Source organism: Talpa occidentalis, unplaced genomic scaffold (assembly GCF_014898055.3).
Source record: "Talpa occidentalis isolate TD23 unplaced genomic scaffold, MPIMG_talOcc4v2.1 talOcc4.3, whole genome shotgun sequence".
Lineage (NCBI taxonomy): Eukaryota > Metazoa > Chordata > Mammalia > Eulipotyphla > Talpidae > Talpa > Talpa occidentalis.
Window position 1 is genome coordinate 110,887,125 of NW_023603184.1, and position 13,794 is coordinate 110,900,918.

Consider the following 13,794-nt stretch of genomic DNA (forward strand, 5'->3'; position numbering starts at 1 on the left):
TTCTCCAAAAATACAAATGTTAACACTCTATGATCCAGCAATATCACTTCTAGGTATTTAACCAAAGAATGTTAAAACACTTATACAAAAAGATGTATATACTCCTATGTTCACAACAGCATTATCCACCACTCTACCTACTGGAGCTTTGATGTCTTGAGTGAACCATATTCATTATGTAATGTCATTAAGATTTTCAATTTTCATTTTTTATATAAAGAAAAATCTTACAAATGCAATTTTTTCTGGTCCAACCACTATGGAGAGCTGTGTGGAGATTCCTCAGTCTGCTAAAGATGGAGCTTCCATATGATCCAGCAATTCCACTCCTAGGTATTTACCCAAAGGACACAGAATCATTAATTCAAAAGGGCACCTGCACCCCTGTGTTTATAGCAGCACCATTTACAATAGGTAAGCTATGGAAATAACCCAAATACCCAAAAATAGATGACTGGATCAAGAAGATGTGGTACATATACAAAATGGGATATTACTCAGCAATCAAGAAAGATAAACTCATGCAATTTGCAGCAACTTGGAGGGAGCTGAAATGAATCATGCTCAGCGAAATAAGCCAGAAAGAAAAAGAAAAATACCGGATGGTCTCACTCATAGCAGGAATCTAGAAAACCTAAATACGGGACCAGGAAAAAGACTAATTATAATAAAGTAAAAATCAAAATCAACAAGCAACTATAAACCAGAGACACACTGGGCAGGGGGAGAGGGGAGGAGAAGGGAGTAGGATCAAAACAAATGGGGTGGGAATTGTATGGGAACTATAACCAAGATAAAAATGGATATATTGTGCAAAAATGAAAATGATGTAAAAATATATAAAATAAAAAAGAAATGCAGTTTTTGAGCAAGAACAATAAGAAATCTTTTTATTCTGTATAATGTTTCTAATATGTTTATAGTTATCAATTCTTAAACCAACAAGATTTTAAGTGATTTTTTTGATTCTTTTTCCCAAGCTTTCACTTTAAATAGCATAAAGACATCACTTTGTTTTCACTTTCGTCAGTTATGTAATATTTAATGAAATATATGTTCTTATGATTACCAAAAAATTTGACATAAAAGAAAGTATAAGGACAAGCAAGCTCCCTGACTTATGGTATGTATTTAACTGTCCAAGGAGGAGCAAAGTGCATGAAGAGCAATCTTTAGCCTTTCACATTCATCTTGTTCTAAGCACTATTATGTTTTGCAGAAGGAATCAAGAGCATCAGTTTAACTAGGCCTATGGATAATTCAAGGGATGCTAAGAGAGTCTTCACTCAATACAGTGTCACCTCACAGAACAATATAACCCAAATATGCATGAATCAGACCCTGAAAAATGCAATTGTCCCAGAAAGCTCTCTTAGGAGACTTTCTCTACAGAGGAGACAAAAAAAAAAAAAAAGAGCATGTACAATGACCATCTCCAATAATAGTTTCTAATACTAAAACAAGTATTGGAAGAAATGAAAATTATTCCTGAAACTGATTAGACTGAAGAGCACAAACAATTCAAACAGACCAAGCAGTAGCAAAAGTACCCTGCTGTGCTGAAAAGGATTTTCAGCTGTCATTTTTGTAGCATGAAGCTGATCTTATTACTATTTTATGTAATACTAAGGATTGCAGGTGTCACTATTATTCACTAAATACTGTTACCTTCACCTTGAAATGCAAAATGCTCTTCTCACAAGGTAGCATTTCGTGGTACAATAAGAGAAAAAAATTGATGTGAGGACTAAAAGAAAATTAGTCTATAAGAATGCCTCATGAAATGAGAATGAATTGTTTTAATAATAGTGGCAGATACCCGAGTGATCTAAATTCACAAAGCATATATGGATAATGATTCATCTTTAGTAGACCCTTAATTACTGCATTCATCCTAATGATTGGAACATGTTTCAGAAATGTAGAAAACAGGTGCAAAATAAAAGCTAGTATAAATTGTCACTTCATGTGAAAATAAACTGCACTAGTAATTATTATAAGTAATATCATGCAGTTTATATACTCTCAATAGCATAATCTAAATTTAAAATTTTAGAACAATAAATGTGATACTCTTCATTGTAAAAATTATTTTGATTGTGGGGAGGAGATAATAGAATTCATATCTAACTTTTGAATGGGGAAAGATGTGGATATTTAATTCAATTCACAGTAAATTCCTCTTTTAAGTTAGACTATTTTATTAATGTTTTAATTCAAATTTTAAATTATTTAATAGGTAATTCACATGATCAAAAATACAGTTTAAAAAGCTCTACAGCGAAGTCTCCATCTGCACATTCTCTTCTCAGTAACTTTTTATGATGAATATATAATTTTTTATTTGTTATTATTGAGTTGTATGAGTTCTGTGTATATCCTATGTCCTTATCCTTATCAAATAGATGGTTTGTAAATATTTCCTTCCATTAAAAAAGTTGCCTTTTCATTTGTTGTTTCTTTTGTAGATACTAGTTTAACTTCGTCCCACTTGTTAATTCTTGCTTTTGTTACTTGTGTTTTTAATGTCATATCCAAATCCAAGGAGACTTTTCCCTATGTTTTCTTCCAGAAGTTTTATGAGTTAAGTCTTATGTTTACATCCTTAATCCATATTGAATTAATTTTTGAAAGTAGTGTAAGATAGGGGTTCAATTTCATACTTTTACATGTGAATAACAAACATGTTGAAAAACATGTTTTTCAACATGTTTGTTAAAGTGACTGTCCTTTCCCCATAGTAAATTTATGGCTCCCTTGGATTTATTTCTGTGTTCTTGACTGTGTTCCACTGGTCTTTGTGTCTGCTTTTATGCCAATATCATGCTGTTTTAATTACTATAACTTTGTAATATAGTTTGAAATCAGTACGTGTGATGCCTCCAGCTTTGTTCTTTCTCAAGACCTTCTGCTTCTATAGAGTGCTCTGGCTCTGTGGAGTCTTTGTATTCAAACAAATTTTGCTCTTTTTTTATTTCTATGAAAAATACTGTCACAACTTTAGCAGGAATTGCATTGCTTTTTAGATCACTTTGGGTAGTATGGACATTTTAACAACATTATTTTATCATATTATTTATTACTTTTTTCCAAAGCTTTGGTTATTTCAACATTTTTCCTAAGAAAGAAGACAAAAATAAAAATATTTTAACCAAGAGCAAACCCCTCATCAAAAGGATTCATTGACTTTATACACCCCAGATTTTATTTTATTTTTTTTTTTTTTATAGAGGCATGTTTGTTTGTTTATTTATTTGTTTGTTTGTTTTTGTTTATACATGCACTGGGTACAGTCAGAAGCGCGGGAGGGTGAGAGAATTCACCAGAGCCAGAGCGGGGAGCAGAGCAGGCAGAAGGACCGAAGTACACTGCTGAGGGGAGCAGCGGGCGGCAGGAGAGGTCTGCGCACCATGTGGGACCCTCCTCCGGTGGCTGGGGAGCAGCCGGGGATCGAACCGGCGCCGCAGAGGCTGCGGGCAGCTTCGCAACCCAGCGCTCAACCGCTGCGCCACCGGGGAGGCCCCCAATACACCCCAGATTTTAAAAGACAATCACTATGATGAATAAGGAGAAGATAATAATTTATATTTGACAATTAATTATAATTTTATCTTCCGAGTATATCCTTAGTCTTCTTTCACATTCTTGTATAAAGAGCTAGTTATAATTGTGAATAATGACTACAGACTTTTGCAAAATTTTCCTGAGTTAAGAAAATAATTTCACTGCTTCCAAGTAAAATTTTTATTGTTAGTCCTCTTAAATATGATAATCATTTAGAAATTTTAACACTTCAGTATAACTGTTCTTCATGGTGCATAAGACAATATATGTCTTCACAGTTGACGTTTTAAACAATCAGTCGTCCCAAGAGGCATCCAAGAAAGATTATCTGCACATTTTCCTGATTTACTGTGGCATAACTCATAAGATCATCTGAGATTTTATTGTTTAAAGTCACTATGGAAACTTTCCTAAGCAGTTGCATTTAATCTAATTAATTAAAGATAAAAAACCATATGAGAAAAATTTTCATGTTAATAGGCATAATGGAAGAAACAATTGTTGTATCTAAAACAATAGAAACACTTCAACAGGGCCTACATATGTAGGCCCTTTTACTTGACTAAATTATAAATTTTTCCTTTTTTTTTTTTTTTTCCTTTTACTTGACTAAATTATAAATTATTTGACCTAATAGGAACTATTTGGAGCTTAACACTATGGGACCTGCACAAGCCAGGACACTTCATGATCAAATAACAGAAAAATGTAAGTAAGACCAAAAGCTACATCTCTTGCTGAATGCAAGAGTTCAAATATTATCATCACAACTCTATTCTGTTACCTTCTTGATTCCAGTTCTGCTTGTTTCTGCCTTACTTCAAATCAGAATTTGACTATGTGGCAGCAAAATGGCTGCAGGTATCCCCAAAACTTACAAATTATTAAAGTTATAAATTTGAAGGACTCAATCTGCCCAGTTTGAGTTACATGCCCATCTCTATATTAACCATTGAGGTCAGCAGGTTCACCTCTGGTAGACCATGTAAATACACTAAAAAGGATTAGATATAGCAAGCCTAATTAGAAATAGCAAGCCTAATTGTTATGAAATGAAAGAAGAGGTGGCTTCCTAAAAGAGATATGTTGAAGAAATTTATCTTGTTTTTTTCTTCTTACTTACATCTGATGCTAAAATGTTGAATCCAGTGAAATGAACTTTAAAAGTTCTGAAAAGGGTCTCTTGAAGCCTCATATTAGAATCACATATTAAATCTGAGTTAAGTTGGAAAACCATCATCTGGTTTTTATCCTGAGAAACCTAAAACACTTCAGACTTTCTAGTGGCATCTGTTTACTCCCTCTGATCAATTTAGGAAGACCTTCTGCTTTTATAGGCAGAAATAAGTTTTACAAGTTGGCACCCTTAAGCCAGATTTCAAGGAAAAGAACATATCCAAGCTTGTGAGATCAAAATGTTACCAGAGGTGGCCTAGGGGTGAAGTCTCATTTGCAATATATTTAGGTTGCTTATGTTTGATTGCTTGTTAAATCATACTGGGAATTCAGCCAATTCCTTTTGATTTTTACAACCAGAATTCTGTCTTTAACTTATGATGGATGATAAATAAATACTAATGACTACTCTGTTACAATTTTCCCTGTCATTTAACTCATCCAAGGCCTACAGTTTTCCTACAGCTGAAGATTTTTAAAACCCTAATGTTCATATTTAATGTCTTTTAAGTCAGAGATACCTTCTCTCCAATCCATGAATACATGCAAAAAAAGCTGAAGAGCACAAGGGACTATGGTGATGGTGCATGGGTGAAATGGTGGTGGGAATTTTATTATATTGCCACCTATCATAATATCACTGCCAATTTATTTCTTTTTAAATTTCCTTCATTTTTACAAGCTACACAAGCATTGTTGACATTTCTTATTTAGAACACATCAATAATATTAGAGGCCAGGGTACACATCTTTTTTCTGTCAGCTTGAAGTGAAATGTTGTACCATTTGGAGTATTAATGGGCAGCTTGTCAGATATTCAAATAATAGTGGAAATATTTATCAATTAGTATGCATTGAAACAAATAGGCAAATCCCTGAACATCTAAAGTAAATAAAAGGGAAAATTTTTTTCAGATTATGTCTTAAATTCCTAATGAAAAGGAAAAAATCAGTAAATTATGTGGCCAGTGCTGAACAGAATATGCTAAATCCAAGTACAAAATAATCAGAATCGTTAATATAACAGTAAATTTATAGCAGCTAGTTGTTCCATTGTTAAGAGAACCCATGCTTCAAATGGATGTTTGTTTGTCTGTATAGAAGAACTGGAGCATAGGCCAGAGATGTAGGTGGTTAGAAGATTCACCAGAGACAGAGAGGGGAGCAGAACAGGTGGATTGACTGAAATACACTGCTTAGGAGAATAGCAGGTGAGACAGGAGAGGTCTGCTGTATCACATGTGGGTTAGCTCCCTGGCTGGGGATCAAACTCAGACCATAGCAGTGATAGCTCTGAGACTTAACCGCTAGGCCACCAGGGAGGACCCCCCATGCTTCAAATTTATCATTCTTCCTAACAAGGTAAATTATTATTCATGTTAATGTCATCCAGAAGTAAAGAATTTGCCAAAAATAAATTTTCTATTTCTAAATATGCTAAATTAGTGATTCATAGCTTCCCTATTTGGAAAATAAAATACCTTGTTTCAAATGAAAATAAATTCTGATTGGCTACTTAAAAATTAAAAAATAAAAGATTATAATGCAAAATAAAAGAAGAAAAACCTTTAGCCACACTTCTGTGTAATTAGGTTGATAATATAGGTCAGATTTATCATGGATAGTTAGAACAATAATTAAGCAAATTCACCTGAAAAGAATAATTTTCAAGTCACTGAAACATAAGAATAAGCCAGTTAAAGGTTGTAATATAGCTAAAGAAATTAGACTTAATCAGAAAGACTGATGAGCTACAAAATCATGGTTTTTCACAAACATTGACAGTTTGTGTCAAGAAAAAATACTGTGTCAAGAAAGAAAATAGGAAAATTAGCCATCAGGCTTTCTGTTAACAAAATTCATTTCCATGTAGGTTTACATGGAGAAACAATAGGTTTTACCCAGGCTGATAGGATGATTCCAGTTCTTATCATAGATATAATAGTAAAGAAATGGCACTCTAATTTTTTACATTAATTTTAAGTGGTTCTCTTTTTTTTTTTATTTGAACCCAACTCTGGGCTGATTGAATAAGAATTTTAGGCCTGTCTAGCTAAGGTTCAGACCTGAGATACGGCAATTTCTTCAAAGTGCCTCTGCACCATAAGCCCTCTTTCCTGACAGACGTTAGCTATGTGATCTCCCCCTTGGCCTCATGTCTCTCCCTGTACTGTTAGTGTTACCCTCTCACAGACAATATAGTCATTAATTAATGGGTTAGCAGTTTTCAAGATGAGAATATATTTCCATTCTCTTTCCAGCAGAGCATGGTTAGTTTAAATTGCATGCCTTTCCAGAACATCAATTTCTTGACACAAATGGCCATTATATAATTTTTTATTATTCTTGTAGTACCTTTATGTGTGTGTGTTGTTTTTATAATGTACTAGGAGTATCCTGAAATTTAATTTGATTCACTGAGATAGTCTGGCAGCTTCTGCAGGGATGGAATGTAGTTCCTGAGGAAAAGACATGTCACCTTCTTCTGAGAAGATAAGAAAAGGATTTAAGTCCAATACCATCTGGTTCTAATGTGCTTCATTCATGTGTGGCCTTTAGAGATACTACGATGTAAGTCATCTTTGGTGCATATAATTCAAAAATTATTTAGTTCAATTCAGGACAAAGAGCATCTGTAGATAAATTAACTTTCCAAACCCCAATTACAGAGTGGGCTAATAAGCTATCAAAATGAAATTGTCATTGACAGCAGGACCTAGGAGAGGAAGAAAGGAAAAGGAATGAAAATGCTTAAGTTCATCTACTGAGAAGAAATGTACAGACAAGGAAATGAGTATAAGTAGTTAATTTCACACTCTTCTAAAAGACTTTGCTCTAAGAAGTTGATTTTTCAACTTTGCTTGAAGAACCATCTATACTTGTTTATAAACTCTCAGACCTAAGCCCAGACCAACTAAACCAATGTGTCTGGAAAGAAGCCTAGTAATCTGGCAATAGTGGCATATAGCAAGACCCCATATAATTCTTGCCAGGTAATTTCATGCATTGTTTGAAAAGAGAATGTTGAGTTATTAGCTGAGTAGATAACTCTATGTGCTTATTGTGATATTCTGAACTTTGAGAGTAGTAAGCTTCATTCCTAATAAGATAATAATACTATTGTTGGATTCAGAATAGGAACTGATTCATATGCTCAAAATAAAACATTAAGACTGCAGAATGTGGGGAAAGAGCTTGATTCAGTGGTAAATTTAGGTAAGGTGGTTATTACCAGTTGTAATTAATTCAAACAACAATGAAAATACTCCTTGATCCCTGCAATATGAAATGATGGTGCAAATCCTAACTTTTTCAACCACATTTTTATTATCATACAAAAGAAGTAGTGATATCCAATTTATAGATGCTTACTTGAAGAGGTGATATGGTAATTTAAATTATGTGTTTGAAGGTGCTGAATAAATGTAAGGGTTTATAAATACCAGGAAAAGAGAATGATGCTAAATGTTGATGTCAGGAGCATTCAATAAGGTGTTTTCTTATAAGGAGGTAAGGAAAGACTGCAATAGGAATGTAGAATGAAAAAACTATACATGCAGATAAATGATGTCAGATAATATAGCCACCTTTTGAGGCCTGGAGTTCACCTAACATTACATCTCCAGTTTCAGGAAGCCTAAAAGAGTATTTAAGTTATTTAGAGAGGAATTAGATAATGGGAAGTTAACAAAATAAGATTCAGAACATGGAAGAAAAATCAGTACCCACTTCTTGAACTGTGTGGAATAATGGGAACTCTCTGGAATTCAAAATCAAAATGTATGTATCTACAGTATGTATCTACAGTCAGAACAGAAAAAGCAACAATGAGCCATTCCTAAAATGTCAATTCCTCTTGGTCAATTCTGGCAATGTTGAGCCTACAAATGCAAACAAAATCCTAGCTGTAAAAAACGGAGAGATTCTGGAAGCTAAAGAGGTTTCTACATAAGTGCCAATAAACAAAACGAATGAGGCAGTGCTTATTCAACCACAAAATGGTGTTCAGGAAACATCTGCTACCAGCAAATGGGTCTATCCAGAGGCTTTAAACACTCATTGCTTTTTAGGTACCAGGGAATTGAGGTGCAACAATGGAACAATGTGTTTATCATTAGGCAATCGCTAAACACAGTGAAACTCAGATTTTTAAAAAACCTACTGACAAATAAAAATGGTGTCTGAGTTAAATAAACCACAGGTGAGCATGTTTTTACCCACCTAGCCCATGAACAGGTTACAGATACAGATGGGCACTGACACAGATGGTGTGCTATATCATTGATATTAAAAGGGGTTTTTCTAATTTCAAATTTAAAGAACATTCAGTTAACACCTACTATAGTAGGCACCATATGAGACCCTCCCATTGCATTTAATGTGCAAGTAATAAGAGAAGAATCAAAGTAATATGATGATCCCACCCCCAGAAAATGTCGTAAATCTCTAAGGGTTTTAATAATAGTAGTACTAGTAATTTTTTTACTAGCAATAACAATCAAGTAAAAAATTAAGTAAAAGTAACTAAGCAGGGCCTCCCTGGTGGCGCAGCAGTTGAGCGCTGGGTTGTGAAGCTGCCCACAGCCTGGGCGGCGCCGGTTCCATCCCCGGCTGCTCCCCGGCCACCAGAGGAGGGTCCCACATGGCGCACAGACCTTTCCTGCCGCCCGCTGCTCCCCTCAGCAGTGTACTTCGGTCCTTCTACCTGCTCTGCTTTCTGCTCTGGCTCTGGTGAATTCTCTCACCCTCCCACACTTCTGACTGTACCCAGTGCTTGTATAAATAAATAAATAAATAAATCTTTAAAAAAAAAAAAGTAACTAAGCAATGTGGAGAAAACAGATCATTTAACCTTTTAAATGTAGACATATATTCTCTTGCAAATTTAATTATACCATAGGTATTAAAAAATAAACTATTCCAACTGAAACATACAACACCAAAGTCCCATTAACTCACACTGATTTCAGGATCTTGCATAAGAATTCTAACCTCCTTGGAATTGTTCATAATGAAATTTTAAATACCTCCATTCATTGCTCCATTTGAAAGAAATGTCACCGCCTCTTGAAAAACAATGGAAGGAGAGTGCCCTCTAGAGTCTCATTTGTACTTTTAATACTAAGAGGAATGCCTCATTTTGATAATTTCTGACTATGCTCATTAGAATTTAGAAAAGTGCAAATTTGTTTATTGCTGCTATAAAAATATATGTATCTACAAAATTTAGTATGATTCCTTTCCCCCTTGAGAAATATCTTTGAATATTATATATATGTGTGTGTGTGTATATATATATATAATCTATGTAGAACAGAAAAAAAGCTAAAGATTTTAAATGTGTTATATTTAAGTTCCACTTTTCTTCTTTGATCTACCTGTACAAATATATATGAAGCAAATTTACTATCCCTTAGATTATTTTCATCATTTATGGTTACATATTTATAATATGCATTCATTTTGGTTATAAGTTCCCAGTTGAACCCCTTCCCTTAAACTGAGACAATGTATGAAAATAGCTAATAAATGCTTTTACAAATTAATCAATACATAATGTTTAAAATAAAAACATAATAGAAATGTCTTTGCCCTGTTGAAGACACCTAGATCAACCTGAGTTGTATCAAAAGGCATAGTAAGAAAGGCTTATAAATAATGTGTACCCTGAAGCTGCAAACCTTGAATCAGAAACTAAAATTCAAATTTATAAATATAATTGCTTCCTGCAGTTTAATAAAATAATAGCTATATGCAGTCTTTATTAATAAAATCAGAGATCTAATTTCCTTATTTCTAAAATGGATAACTGCCATATTTCTAAAATGTTGACTGCCAAGATTATTACATAATTTTTATGTATCAAATGTGGATATTTATAAAAGAACTTTATAACCTACAAAGACCTGTTTGTGTACTGGTCAGTTTAGCTAAACAAAGTCATCATTAAGTTAATACACAAAGCATCTTCCTACTATTACTACTGACCAGATTTTTTGCCAGAGTTTCCTGTTTGCATATATATTAACTGTTCCTCAAATATAACTATTTTACATATTCTTTGGGACTTTTCCCCATGAACTTTCTCTTTTCACTCGAAATTCTTCCTAGGGAATCTCTTTCTCTCCAATGTCTTTCAATGCTTTCAACAGTCTGGAAATAGTAAGCCTATTTCCTAGGATTTAAACCCGTATTTCAGCTGCCTATTCCCCTCTCCTTCATCCGCAGTATAAGAGGGGCCCTTGGATTAAAATCAGAGACATACAACACAGTTGAGGCATGATACTGTCAGTGTAAAATGAGTCAAAACATGAGTGAACTCTCCTCCCCAGTCTAAGCTGACCTCAGGAAAATGACTAAAAGAATGTAAGGTGGGTGCGGCATTAAAGGCACTTTGTTAAAATCCACCCCAATACCACTCAAACCTGCTTGTGCCCTACGATACTACATTACCTGAGTGTTCAAAGCAGTGGCCTCTACAACACACTTAATGCACAAGGATTAGAGACACAAGTTACAGATGCTCCAACAAACACTCTAAACCAAAACTGATGTGCATCATCTCACTATAACTATTCATACATTTTTTTTTCTCTAGCTTCTAGGGAATCTCAGTCCTTCCTCCGCCGATCCTAGGTGGTATTTGCTTGCCTAATGGAGTGAACTAGTCCTTCAGCCTGAGAGTTGAGCTCTTATTTGCTTTGCTCTTACCATGCAGTGGCAACTGCAATTGCTGGGTCATCGTTATTTCCATACATGGAGACACCAATGCATCTCCTGAGTTCCATTGTGTGGTAGCATTTCTAACTCCTCCTGGTCACAAGGCCCTTTTCCCTCATAAAGAGAGTAACTCCTTTCTTTAGCAGCTAGTCCTCTGGCATGAGGAGCCCAGAAGTTACTTTATACACTTGTGTAAAGTATTCACAACTTCAAGTTCAGTGGATTTTTACTATACTGCTGAGTGAAAGTGTAGCACCAGGAAGGCACAGAGCAGGCAGATGGGTAAAGGAGTCCTGGAGCCCTTGGTGGCTTTTTTCAGGCTTTTATTGATCTTTCTACACTATTGGTAGCGAGGCAACAAGTTGCAGGGAAGGCAGGGGGGCCAGGGGGCCAGGAGGCTGGCAGGCCTCCCAGCCCCCAGCGAATCTTCACTCATTCTGGGCTCTCAGGTATTCTCACTGTAACCTCACACAGTGTAAGACAAGGGAGATTCTCAGGGCCTCCTTTCTAAGTGCCATGTAGGGCTATCTTAAAAATCCAAAGAGACCCACTAAGCACTATGCCTGTTTCTTAACTGTATCAAGTACAAGGTACAATAATGTGTTCTTTCCCTCGAGAAGGATGTCCTGGAATCATTCAACTTCTGAAAACTTTAACCATAAAAGATTCTCAGACTTTAAAGGTTTTTTCCTCCTACCTTCTAATCTGAATGAGTCTTACTGGGGTATCTAAGGTACTTTCATCTTCTTACACATCAGATGCAGTTAGTAGTGGTATCAATACTGTGAGGCCAGTGTAGTGACCTGTGAAATGTTAATATAATCAAAGTTCCTGTGTACTCTTTTTATAGGGACCTAGAATGTTAATAATGCTCTGGGGTAAATAAGCAAATGTGTCCCTCTAGCATAAAAGAGAATTGATTTTGAAACTCCTGGTTTAAACTAATTGAAAATGTATTTGCTAGGTCAATAACTCAAGTTCCAGAGGCTAAATTTATCTGCTCTAGAAGATACCAAAGTCTGACCTGCCATTTTGTTAAGTCTGTGGTTATCTATTATTTTCTTCCACATCCACATGATTGTTGGGTGGGTCAGATAGGTACATTGGAAGAAAATATGGTAGAAATAACTCTACACCCTTTAAGTCTTTGAAGGTGGCATTTGCAGTTTCTCAAAGTTTTCAGTTCTATTTCCAATTCTTTTTTGTAGGTACAAGGAGTTAGTCTCACTGTAAGATGGATAGGCTAAGACTCCAGCTAGCACCTGTTCTTCCGAAGTCTCACTCTAACTCGGATCATGAAAATGTTTCTGATCCATTATCATAAGTACCAGCTCAGACTTTTTATCCAAAACTCTTTGAAAAGGTCTTTACCCAATAAGTTATTATCTGATAAGTGGCTCCAAGTCCATTTGGGGAAGGACTGGAGAAATATTTATTGCATATATGTGAAGTAGCTTCTTAGAACCTTCCTCGAACCTAGCCTTCCCTTCAGTGAACAGGCTCTGCCTCTGATTTAGTACTAATCTCCTTGTAACTAGCTCAGACCCAGAATTTATTTTCCATTGTCCTCTCTGACATCAGTGCTGTGTTCACAACTGATATTTCCCCCATTTATTGAAGTGAACTAGCTACACACTGTAGGTATTTCTACCTCTCTCCTCCCAAGATTACCATGATATGTAGACCCTTGATATAGATTCCAGTGGAACAAAAGCTGCTGATTGTCACTCTGACATTATTGCCCACTATAGTAATTATATCCAAAGTGTTGCCACCAGTTGGCCTCAGGTTTTTTGAAATGCTTTTATTCCCATTTTCTCTAGGCAACTACAAATGGCAATCTCCCTCTTTCAACTGCAGTCTAGAGAGGACGGGCACTACAGAACTTCTCAAAGATTCCATGTCTCCCTCAATGTTACATTCCTTATTGCTTTAGTGAATGAAGCAGTATCTGGGCTTTCGGAAGGACAGAGGCAGGGATGAATTCTCTAGTCTCACATAATAAATCCATTGTAACATGTTCACCTTCCTGAACTTCTAACTCTGTTCCTCAGTATTCTGTCAAGGAAGTGCTAGCTTGTCCACCTAACTTCAAAAGGCCATCTCAGTAGAGCATTAAGGTGGGTTCTAAGTGTCCTTGCTAGTACATTAACTCTTACATAATTCATGAGAGTGTGAACCCAAGTCACTAAATATTCCACTCTCCAGTCTTATAGTCTTTCCATGACCCAGACAGATGCCCTTAAGATCAACTTCCATACATGTGCTCCTGTTCCAGCTGGTACATCTTAATCAGATCCTGCAATTCTTTGGCAAGAAAACCTTGCCCCAATG

General features: G+C 35.5%; 1 long non-coding RNA gene across 3 annotated transcripts in view; it reads left to right on the forward strand.

The window, feature by feature from the left end:
* LOC119256002 (uncharacterized) overlaps positions 1–13,794 on the forward strand; it is a 104,316-nt gene that overhangs the window by 76,895 nt on the left and 13,627 nt on the right. For all 3 annotated transcript variants that reach the window (XR_005127603.2, XR_008553606.1, XR_008553605.1), the window contains exon 4: positions 4,202–4,272. This is a non-coding gene — a long non-coding RNA (uncharacterized LOC119256002). The remainder of the gene's footprint in view (positions 1–4,201; positions 4,273–13,794) is intronic.